Source organism: Trichosurus vulpecula, chromosome 1 (genome assembly GCF_011100635.1).
Source record: "Trichosurus vulpecula isolate mTriVul1 chromosome 1, mTriVul1.pri, whole genome shotgun sequence".
Lineage (NCBI taxonomy): Eukaryota > Metazoa > Chordata > Mammalia > Diprotodontia > Phalangeridae > Trichosurus > Trichosurus vulpecula.
The window spans coordinates 134,130,506-134,142,643 of record NC_050573.1 but is presented as its reverse complement, the minus strand read 5'-3'; the positions used below and the strand labels follow the sequence as shown (position 1 = coordinate 134,142,643).

General features: G+C 37.4%; 1 pseudogene; it reads left to right on the top strand.

Annotated features, from left to right (window-relative positions):
• Positions 1–6,666: 6,666 nt before the first annotated feature.
• Positions 6,667–6,913, top strand: LOC118830130 (annotated as a pseudogene).
• Positions 6,914–12,138: the final 5,225 nt, after the last annotated feature.

Sequence of the window (12,138 nt, the reverse complement as noted above, 5' to 3'; positions counted from 1 at the left end):
TCAAAGAATTCTATCATACAAGTACAAGCTTTATCTTGCTCATGCAAAGTTAGAACATTTAGAGATGGCTGTTAATTTGCTCACTTTAGGTCAGACTACCTAGTTCTCTTTATTTAGTTCAATATGACTCTCTTCAAGCCAAGTGCAACTCAGAACTATTCAGTTGCCTATCCCTGGTGGTTGCCTGGACTTTAGCTACACATTGCATAGTTTCACTTTCCTTAACCCAGAGTAGATTTTCCTGAAGTGGGGACCTGGAATGGCACTGAGGTGGGGATAATGGTGGTGACAGGGTGAGAGGATAAGGCAAGAATATGTATTATCCATTTTGTAAGACAGTCCAGTAAGTGGTTTGCCTATTCAATACACTCTATAGTTAGCCTGAGGTGGATATGACTGAGTGTCCCTTGAAATATTGACCCTGATTACCTTGTATGCCAAAGAGAAAGCTCCTCTCCCATCCATGCTTCCCAGGCATGAAGGCCAAAATATTGTTCAGTGCTTCAGAGGGCATATCAAGGAGTTTTGGAAAAAAATGATACTGCCCTGATATTGAACTGGACTATGTGCACTTAGTAGCCATTTATTTCCTTTTGGATTTATCTGTTTTCTGATTTGTAAGGCACACAACCTCCCTTGTGACATTCAAGATGTTCTGTGAAATGAAATGAAAATAGAGCTTTAGAGCGGTAACGTTTGACAGGGAGAGTCCTCAATCTGCCACTTAAGAAAGATAATTTGTTCAACATGAAGTATAAAAAGCTTTGTCTGATGGCTGCCTCAGAGTCAATGGGGTGTCCTGTCATCCAAATGGGCTGAGAAACAGGTTTCTGCAACTCGCTCTTTTGAGTAATTACTGTCTTTAAGTGTGAACATCCAAGCATGAAAAATGGGACAATAGTTTATAATTGTCAGATATTGGATTAGTATAATGAAAGGAGATGAAAGGATTTTAGACACTAGGGACCATTTGCAGCTCATGCCAAGATTCTTCAGGTAGCTTGGGATGAACCTGCCTGGCCTAAGCTGGTCAGAAAAGCAGCAGGAATGATCTATAGGCATGTGGCTTTGATATAAATGTTTTCTGACATTTGCTACTCCCTCCAGCATCACTGACCTTATTCTGCCAAACTCATCTGTGTACACTCTCTCTGCAGCAAAAGAGGAAGGAAGCAGGCCTATTTTTAACAAACAGAAATGTGTGATAAATCACATATTTTTGTGTTTGTTGAAGAACAAGCTTCTTTTTTTTCAGGCCGCTGGGGAAAAGTACAGTAAAAAAATATTTTTTGACTCTGGTATTTTGGAACTTCCAAGTTTGAAAGTGTCAAGGGAGATTTGGTTGGGTGACTAACCCTAAGGATAAAAGGTGAGCTGTCCTCAAGTTTCCAAGAAATGCCTGGAAATAAAATTTGTCTTTATTTAAAAAGCCCCACTACAATTTTATATAAATTTAAGATATTTTCAATTTTTTTGTCAAGCATTTAAGACCCAAGCTAGATCTACACAAAAGGAAGAATTCTGTCACATTCTGGTTAGAAATAAACCAGTACGTTGTAGGGTGAGTGCTACATTTTAAGATCCAAATTACCTCCTCATAATAAACCATTTCATAGTAGGATTAATAATTTACACTCATGTAGCCCTTTAAGGTTTACAAAGTTTTTTTTTTACTAGAGTAGAGATCTTTAACCTATTTTTCTGTCATGGACCCCTTTGTGAGCTGAGCGAAGCCTATGGACACCTCAGAAGAATCTTTAAATGCATAAAAGAAAACATAAAGGATTACAGAGGAAACAAATTATATTGAAGTATAGTTATGAAAATTTTTTTTTCAAAGAATGGACACTACTTTAAGAACCCAGGCTTTAATCAACCCATGCTTTAATCAGAGGACTTGCTTTCAAATCCTGATGTTGATGCTTATTACTTGTGTGACCATGGACAGGTTATTTAACCTCTTCCAGCTTCAGTAAGCTCTTCATATCTTAAACAGGGGGACTGGGCTAGGCTGCCTATGAAGTACTTTTCAGTTCTGGATCTGCGATCCTATGATCAAATAAAGTCCTGCCTTTTAAAGCTCAACTCAAATGGCACTCAGTGCAAATAACTCTTTTCTTTCACATAATATTTTGTTTTGCATGATAATAATAACAAATGGTTAGCATTTACAACTTAGTACTTTAAGGTCCACAAAGTTCTTTGCCATATCTCATTTGATCATTGGCTGATAGGTGCTATCATTACTTTCATTTTGCAAATAAGGAAACTGAGGAAAACAGAGATTAAGTAACTTGCCCAGGATCAGACAGCTGAGTGTCTGATGATCTATGATCTTGTGATCAAATAAATAAGTGTCTGAGCCCAGAATTGAACTCATTCTCCTTCCCCTGCCCATTGATTTCCTGCTTGTTGTGGAGTGCAGAAATATACAGGAAAGGCATGTTTTGAGCCAAATAATACAGTAGAAGTACGGTGTAGCAGAGAAAGCTCTGCTTTTGCAGTTAGGGGATATAGGTTCAAGTCTTGACATAACCATTTACTGTAGTACCTTGGGCAAATCATTTAACCTTTCTTGTTCTTAGTTTTCTTATCTGAAAAATGGGTTAGTAGTATCCCAATTTGAATAGGCATATTGAGATAGCTATGTACAGTGGAAAGATTCCTATTTGTGAAGTCAGAGGACCAGGAGGATTTGAATTCCATTTCTGCCACTTGCTACCTGTATTACTTTGGGTCAGTCATTTAAGCTCTCTAGGTTTCAGTTTCCTCATTTGTAAAGAAAGGTATTTGGACTAGATGGCCTCTGAGACCCTTATTAGCTCTAAATCATTTGTTTGGTCATTCCAGACTCTTGTCTTATGTATATATTTCCTCAGAATGAATGATACATATTAAAACCACTTGAACCAAAATGACAGAATTGAATACTGAGAAGATATGTTATTTAAGAGCTCACATACTGCCTAGATTTCTAATTGAAGGACTCCCTAGGTAACAATCCAGTTTTTCTCTTGCCCTCAGTGATCCAAATGGAATAATTATTGAGAAAAATGAATCGGCCTTGCTTCTTATCTCTTTTTGCTACCAGATTCTCCCAGTTTCCACCATCCAGCCTTCCTGACTAAATGACAAAAATGAGGAAGAGAATAAATATATCTCAGTGGTTGTGGATTTGCTTGAATGCTTACAGCTTCTCCCCCCAGGGGTTCAGCAGCCCTCTTGATTAGGAGAAATGGCCCTGTGCATACCCTGTCAAAGACTGCCAGTCTGAACATTTAATAGGGGAGGAAACTCATTTGAGAGATGTGAATTTTCTGTGAACTCCATTAAGCAACAAAGCAGCAATGCATTAACAGGGTCAGGTTTCTAGGATATAATCTCCAACTACTTGGGGGCCACATGAGGTGCCTTCCACAGTCTGCTGTTTTCCATGTTCATCACTGTGATTATTTCATGATAACAGCTTCCTCTAGGGAGATGGAAAATCCTTCTGTACATTTTAATGAGCTTGTCATTCTTCCTCAATTTATTTTCCTTATTTCTTATTCTATTTCTTCTTTTTGTTCTTTTCACATATTGGGTGCCACATTTATTTGAATGTTATAAGGAGACAGAGATATTTTAAATGCTGTCCAGCATGTTCAGCAGATTTTGGTAGATGAAAAACTGTTTTTTTCCCTCCTAAATTTTTTTTAAAAGCAATATTGTACCTTCTTGGCTCCATTTAGCTAAACTTATTTCTTATCAGTATTTCTGATAGAAAAGGCACTAATTTTCAAGAATAGCTCATGCTTTTCAAAGTCATTTCTCAAAATGTATAAAATTGGCCTTAGGATTTCTGATATGCTCTTAAGGAGCAAATTCATTGCTTAGGGAAAATTAGATAAAATTTAAATCTTGTTACATCAAATGACATTGCTTTAAATGCCTTCATAGAAGCAACGATATCTAAATTACATCCACTCATCCATTTGTTTCAAACAATATTAGAGGTAACCAAATTCTGGTCTCACAAAACAAGATAATTTCTTGGAATTCCTCAAAACAGGATACAATTTGTTATATACATTCAAACCTCACCAACTTATCAACACAAATATTAGCATTTAAAATCCTATTTTGAGATCGTTGTAGATACAGACAGACTGTCATAGAATCAAGAAAACTTGTGTTCAAGCCTTGCCTCTACTACAAACTGGATTTTTCTGTCTGGTTAAAATTTCTTGTTTCCCGCATACCACCCTTTAAGAGCATAAATTACAGAAACATTGTCGATCTGCATTGGTAGAAGTAATTTCTGAGATTTTTTTATGCCAATAAGACTTATTGGCAAGGGTGGTGGTACAGGTCTGGTCCTATGACCTCTTCTGAATCTCCCCCTCAAACTTCTAGAGTCTCAGTACTTAACAACTTATAGATGGCCATTCTTGGAATTCATATAGATCTGTCCTTGTCTTCAATAAGAAAAGTAAAAAAAATAAAAAATGGCCACTCAGAATGGTTTGATATATATCTTCCCTTATTGTATTTTATCAGGTGTTTTGTCATTACTTCTCTCACAGCAACCATAAAAGCTAATGCCTTAATGTTACTAGGATGCATTAAATTGGGCATAGTGCCTAGGATGTGAGAAGTGATAGATGTGCTGTGGTTTGCCTTAGTTAAGCTTGTAACTGCACTATCATATTTAGATGAGAGCACCACTCTGTAGGACAGATATAGACAACCTGGATCATGCTCAGAGGAGGACAACCAGTATAATTGAAAGGCATGGAAAACCATTTTATGAGAATCAATTGAGGGCATTGAATATATTTAGTCTGGAGTTTAGAAGGCTTAGTGGGAACAATGAGAGGCATTGAGGTTGTTCTGCTAGTTACCACAGGGAAGAAGTAGGGACAATAGCTGGATGTTGTGGTGAGGTAGATTTAGGCTTGATATAATGAAAAATTTCCTAAATATGGTCCAATCAAGTCAACAAGCATTTATTAATTGTCTACTCTGTTCCAAGAATGGTGTTAAACCTAAGGGGATACAAAGAAAGGTAAAAAAGAAAAGTCTCTTCCCTCAAGGAGTTCACAATCTAAAAAGCTATTCCACAATGGAATGAGTTTCCTCAAGGAGGTAGTGGGCTCATACTCACTGAAGGTCTTTAAGCAGAGGTTAGAGATGTGGTAGAGAGGATTCTTGTTCATGTATAGTTTTTGAGGTCCATTAGATTCCCAAAATGCTATGTCCTTTCTTAAGCCCATGTTGTTTCTCAAGATTTTAAAAAATAGTATTTTGTTATGTTGGAATGAGCCCAAGGTTAGGTTATATGAATGGGTTTACCTTAGAATTTTATTATATAAAGACAGTATAGTTTGACTTATTATGATGATTTCTGGTTGTCCATGGAGAAATTTTTATATGCATTTCAGACAACTGTTTTCAGTGAATAATATTCATGAATAATGCTCTTTTTAGCTTTACTTGTCTAAATTAAGCATATAATTTAACCTTTGTAAATAAACATATGCTTTGTGGTAACAATCCTCTATAAACACAAAAAAAGAAAAAAAACCAATTCTCCATAGTTTTCCTCTAGCAATAAATTTATAAAGATTGTACTCATTTGGTCTAGTCCGTAGAAACATAATAATAATATCAGCTAGTATTTATATAGCACATTAAGGTTTATTAATTGCTTTACATATATCATCTCGTTTGATCCTCCCAATAACATTGAGAGTTAGGTATTACTATTATTTAAGTTTTGCAGAGGAGGAAATAGAAGCCAAGAGGCTAAGTAACCTGCTCAGAGTCATGCTGCTACCAAGAATCTAAGGCAAGATTTGTATTCATATCTTGCTGCTTCTAAATCCAACACTCTATCCACTGTAACCCATGTTCCAGGGCTTTTCAGGTTTAGTTATGGAGGCCTAATTTTTTTTTTTGCCTGAGGTAAGTATGAACCTCCTCCCGAACATTCCTGACAAGTTCCTATCTCTGCTTGAATTTCTTGTGTAAAGGGAGAACTCAGTGCCTTACAAAGCAGCTTATTCCATTTTTGAACAGCTCTGAATTTTTAAGTTCTTATTTTTTCTGAATTAAAATCTGCTTTCTTATAACTTCTACCCTTTGGCTCCTGAGAAACAGCATGATATGAAGGACAGAAGGGTGAAGTTGAAGTCAAGGAGAAGAAAGTTCAAATGTGGCCTTAACCAGGCTATACAGGGTGGAAGCAGCATGGATAAAAGTCAGTTGGGCATGGGACAGGCCCATTCTCCATCCCTCTTTCTGCCACTTTGATGAGGCCTCCTCTATTTTACTGTAAGTATGAAGGGGAGTTGTTCTGTGAAGTTGGCCTTCGTGATCCTGGTTGTCTATGATCAGCATCCAAGGGTTGGAGGGAGGGGTTTTGTGGGATAGGACATTGGTTAAACTGCAGATTCCAACCAACTGGCACTACTGGCTAGCAACTATAATTCCCTACTCCTCACAGGCCAGTAATAAATACTTTCTCCTGGAGCAGAAGCCATCTTTCTTTCCTACCTTTTCCCATATTTTTCTCCCAATCCAGCCGCTCCCAAATCCTGCCACTACCTAGTCCCTTTCTTTCTATTCTCCCTTTTCCTATTAAGAGTAGAGACAGTCCGGTGGTGAAGATCTCCCTGCGCCAACATGCCTCTCGCGAAAGACCTCCTGCATCCCTCTCCCGAGGAGGAGAAGTGGAAACACAAGAAGAAGCACCTGGTGCAGAGTCCCAACTCATATTTCATGGACGTGAAGTGCCCAGGGTGCTACAAAATCACCACTGTCTTCAGCCACGCGCAAACGGTGGTCCTCTGTGTCGGGTGCTCCACTGTGCTCTGTCAGCCTACTGGCCAGACTTACAGAAGGATGCTCCTTCAGACAGAAGCAGCACTAATGACTGAATCAAGATGAATGAGCAGTTGTAAAGAATAAAACAAAGTTGATACAAAAAAGAGTAGAGACAGGCAGAGCCAAGATGGCAGCTGGAAAGCAGGGACTTGCCTAAAGCTCTCCCCCAGGTCCATCCAAACATCTATAAAAATGGCTCTAAACAAATTCTAGAACTGCAGAATCCATAAAATAGCAGAGGGAAGCAGGGCTCCAGCCCAGGACAGCCTGGATGGTTGCTGGGTAAGGTCTATCAATGGACCTGGGAGCAGAGTGGAGCAGGGCCCAATGTGGGCCACACCTGGACCAACCAGACCAGGAGCCAGGCTGAACAGGCTGTAGCACCCTGAATCAGTGAGCTGCTGCAGTTACCAGACTTCTAACCCACAAACGCCAAAGACAACAAAGCAGATTAGTGGGAAAATACTTCTGGGACAGAGTGAAAGGAGTTCCAGGTTGGCCACTGCCCTGGGGGCAGCAGAGGTGGTGCAGCTTTGAGGCTGCTTACAGAGCTACAGCTGCAGTTGCTTCGGACCCCAGGGCCACCTGGCAGGAGGAATTAAGTGGTGGATCTGAGCAGGAGTGCAGAACCTGGTTAAGATCTGAGTCACTGTGTGGGTTGGCAGTTCTTTGGAGAGCAGTAGCACTGGTGTGGCAGAGCTTGCTGTGTAGAAATAGCTCTGAAAACAGCAGCACAGCTCCCCACGCTTGGGACAAAGTACTCTTTACTCTACAAGCAGTCATACCCGGACAAAAGGCTCAACGGTCAAGTAGTTGTCTGGGAACATGAACAGGCAGTGAAATGTTCTCAGATTCATACTCAGACTTTGGAATCTTCCTTTGGTGACAAAGAAGACCAAAACATACAGCCAGAAGAAGTCAACAAAGTCAAAGAGCCTACATCAAAAGCCTCCAAGAAAAACATGAACTGGTCTCAGGCCATGGAAGAGTTCAAAAAGGATATGGAAAAGCAAGTTAGAGAAGTATAGGAAAAATTTGGAAGAGAAAGGAAAGTGATGCGAGAAAATCATGAAAAACAAGTCAATGACTTGCTAAAGGAGACCCAAAAAATACTAAAGAAAATAACACCTTAAAAATTAGACTAACTCAAATGGCAAAAGAGCTCCAAAAAGCCAATGAGGAGAAGAATGCCTTAAAAGGCAGAATTAGCCAAATGGAAAAGGAGGTCAAAAGACCACTGAAGAAAATGGTACCTTAAAAATCAGATTGGAGCAAGTGGAAGCTAGTGACTTGATGAGAAATCAAGATATTATAAAACAGAATCAAAGGAATGAAAAAATGGAAGACAATGTGAAATATCTCATTGGAAAAACCACTGACCTGGAGAATAGATCCAGGAGAGGTAATTTAAAAATTATTGGACTACCTGAAAGTCATGATCAAAAAAAGAGCCCAGATATTGTCTTTCAAGAAATTGTCAAGGAAAACTGCCCTGATATTCTAAAGCCAGAAGGTAAAATAGAAATTGAAAGAATCCACTGATTGCCTTCTGAAAAAGATCCCAAAAAGAAAACTCCTAGGAATATTGTTGCCAAATTCCAGAGCTCCCAGATCAAGGAGAAAATACTGCAAGAACCTAGAAAGAAACAATTTGAATGTTGTGGAAACACAATCAGGATAACACAAGGTCTAGCAGCTTCTACATTAAGGGGTCAAAGGGCTTGGAATATGATATTCCGGAGGTCAATGGAGCTAGGATTAAAACCAAGAATCACCTACCCAACGAAACTGAGTATCATGCTCCGAGGCAAAATATGGATTTTCAATAAAATAAAGGACTTTAAAGCTTTCTCAGTGAAAAGACCAGAGCTGAATAGAAAATTTGACTTTCAAACGCAAGAATCAAGAGAAGCATGTAAAGGTAAACAAGAAAGAGAAATCATAAGGGATTTACTAAAGTTGAGTTCTTTTGTTTACATGCCTACATGGCAAGATGATGTGTATAATTCATGAGACCTCAGTATTAGGGTAGCTGAAGGAAATATATGGCCATACAACTATAGGCAAATTGCTTTCTTTGGCCTCAACAAATTGCCTTGGACATATCTATTTCAGCATAGATAGATTGTAACCATAAACAAGTAGAGGGAGTTCCCACATTGAAGAAATCATAGATCTTTAATATATTGGTATATTAACACAAGTAAAAGGTGGTAAATTGACCTTGCATTAATAGAATAAGTCTTGGCAAATCACATGGCTACTGGATTTTGAAATAGAATATGATGGAAATGCTTAAGTATTTCTGTTTAAGGTTACCTTTCCTACCACTTACATCTTAATCCTAGGTGAAAAATATTAAATACAGATAAAACAAAATTAACAAAGCCTTGCAATCAAAAACTGAATTTCATGGCTCAGAGGACAGAGCCTAAATTATATTTATCAAATTGAGTTTGTTAAATTCCATAGTAGGATGAATATGAACGGAGGATAGAAAATTACATTTAGCTACAGGAAAGGTCAACTACTTATACACTGATAAGTACAATTGTTTTTTGCAGTTTGCCTTTGAGGAATCCTGACTTCATAAAAGAATAATTGATAGCGTATGGCACCATAAGGTTTGCAAAATGCTTTACATATACTAATTCATTTGATCCCCAAAACAATCCTGTGAGGTAGGTACTATTATTTTCCTTTTTACAGATGAGGAAATTGAGGTAGACTGAGGTTAAGTAATGTATCCAGGGTAACACAGTTGGTAAGCTTCTGAGTCAGAAACTGAACTCAGGTCTTTCTGACCCCAAGTCCCATGATCTATCCACTGGCTCTATTTCTATCCAATAGACAATCAAGTGATAAACTAGTTCGTGCAAAGAAAGTCTTAATTTTCAATATATCTCCTCCCCTTTGGAGCCCTATGGCTTATTCTTGAATTCTGTAGAGAAATTTGGGAGCTAAAATATGCATTTAAACGCTTTTTTGTGTTATTTATTGGTGTAAGGCAATTTAAAAATAGTCCATGGTTCAAGCTGTCAATGGGTTGAGATCTATATACAAAGATAATTATATAACATTTAAAATTTGTGTAATACCTGTCATCCCAAGATCACAAAGGAGCCATTTTACTAAAGACATAAAAGAATTGCCAATCCTAGAAATTTTGGAGAGAAAAGAAAGCATTAGTATATGGTGTAAAAATAGAATTTTGCAACAAATAATGAATGGGTGCTTATTTCCTGCATTTTTCTGAAATGTGTAATTTCAGTTGTTTCTTTTCAAGTTACAACCAAATGCAGAAAACCTCTTCTCATTCAGAAAGGATGTTATTAGGTTTACATCTTTAAAAGCAGCTGTGTTAAGGTCTCTAAAACATGGTATAAAATGGCCAACACCACAGCTTGCTGACTTGGCAATACATTTCAATGAACTGAAGAGTGAATATATGGAAGAACACTTTATCTTAGTTATTTTTGTTTCCTTGGATACCTTAGGAGGTGATGAGAATATGAACTGAATTACTGAATTACAGAATTTCGGATTTGAAAGGGACCTTAGCAGCAGTAACCCATACCTAAAAAAGAATCTCACCTACAATATTTCCCACAATGGTAATCACTTTCTTAAAGACTTTGATTGAGGAAGAATCTACCATGCCTGAAAACAGCTCAATCTAATTTTGGATAGCAATAATTGTTATGAAGTTTTCCCATGCATCAAGACTAAATTTGCTTAATTTTATAATTTAAATCATTCTAAATTCAGTGCAGACAAGATAGTACAATGGGACTTATTGAATTTGAAGCCAAAGGCCAGGGGTACAAATTCTACCTCTGACATGTATTATTACCTGTGTAACAAGGTAAATAATTCATAATCTCAGTGCCTTAGTTTCTTCAACTGTAAAATGAGATTAGTACAGACTCAAAGGTCCATTGCATTTCTCAATCTACTGTGCTATGATCTTGAGACAGAAATACATAATACAATTTTGGTGGGATAAAACAATTGTTTTTTCTTCCCTTTTGGGATAAATAACTTACGTGACTCTTTTTGCCTTTGGAACCTTCTTATAAGAAGATCTTTTGTGTATCACATGGCTGGGAAACACAAAGCAATACAAAACTTATTTATTTATATTTACAATTGGAATTTGGGTCTATGTCTCATTTTTTTCTCTCTTCATACTAACATTATTTGTGGTACATACATTGGATAAGTGCCTACTCAAGAGAAATTCCTCATAATATCTCTATGAAATCATCAACATGTCTCCTCAAATGCCAGCCCAACACTAAATCAGAAATAGGTATTGAGGGACCACAAAAATAAACTATTCCAAAACAATCTCTTTTGTGAACAGTGTTATTCTGCTCTGGTTTCCTTTAAGCCTTAGCTAAAATACTATTTTTTACTGGAAGTCTTCCTCATATGTTCTTAATTCTAGTGCCTTGCCTCTATTAATTATTTTCCTATTTATCCCATATATAGCTTGCTTTAAAAATATTTGTTTGCATGTTGTCTCCCTCATTAGATTGTGAATTCCTTGAGGGCAGGAACTGTCTTTTACGTGTATTTCTATCCTCATCCCTTAGCACAGTGCCTGGCACATAATAGGTGCTATTGACCTGAAAGTTTGGTTAAAGGAGGCCAACAGGCTAGGTGATATGTAGATTCATATTGTTTATTCCCTTAAAGCTAGCAGCATATGTATATGTATAGAGCCAGATGACATTTGACTGTCTGAACAAAAGGATGAGAAGGTTTAAATACATTTTAGAACAGTCACAACTCAGCATGTCTGTATGACTCAAATTTGTGATGTTCAATCATGTATGTTCAATCATGATACAAGAAAAGGACTTTTTAAAATTTAATAGACTGTAAATACAATAAGATAAGAGTGTTGACAAAGTGCCAATTGAAATTACAACCCAGGATCTCTGAGTTTAATTTACCTTAGCATGCCATAACATAGTATGTGTCCATAAAATATTAAGATAAGAAAAAGTTGCATTATTCAAGATGGTGTCTCAGGTTAAGGGTCTCATGCTTAATGGTCATAGACAGAGGAAAGAATGCTCCTAAGTCAGCCCCTTCTGGGATGGTTGACATAGGAAGAGGTATTCTCTGAGTTTACTCAGAGAACAAAGAGCCTGTTGGGTCAGGCTCTTCTTCTGGTTGATTAGTTCAGGCTCTGGTCCTCATTGAAATTACTAAATTGATATTAAATGATTATCAGTGCTTAATAAATATTTAGTCATTGAT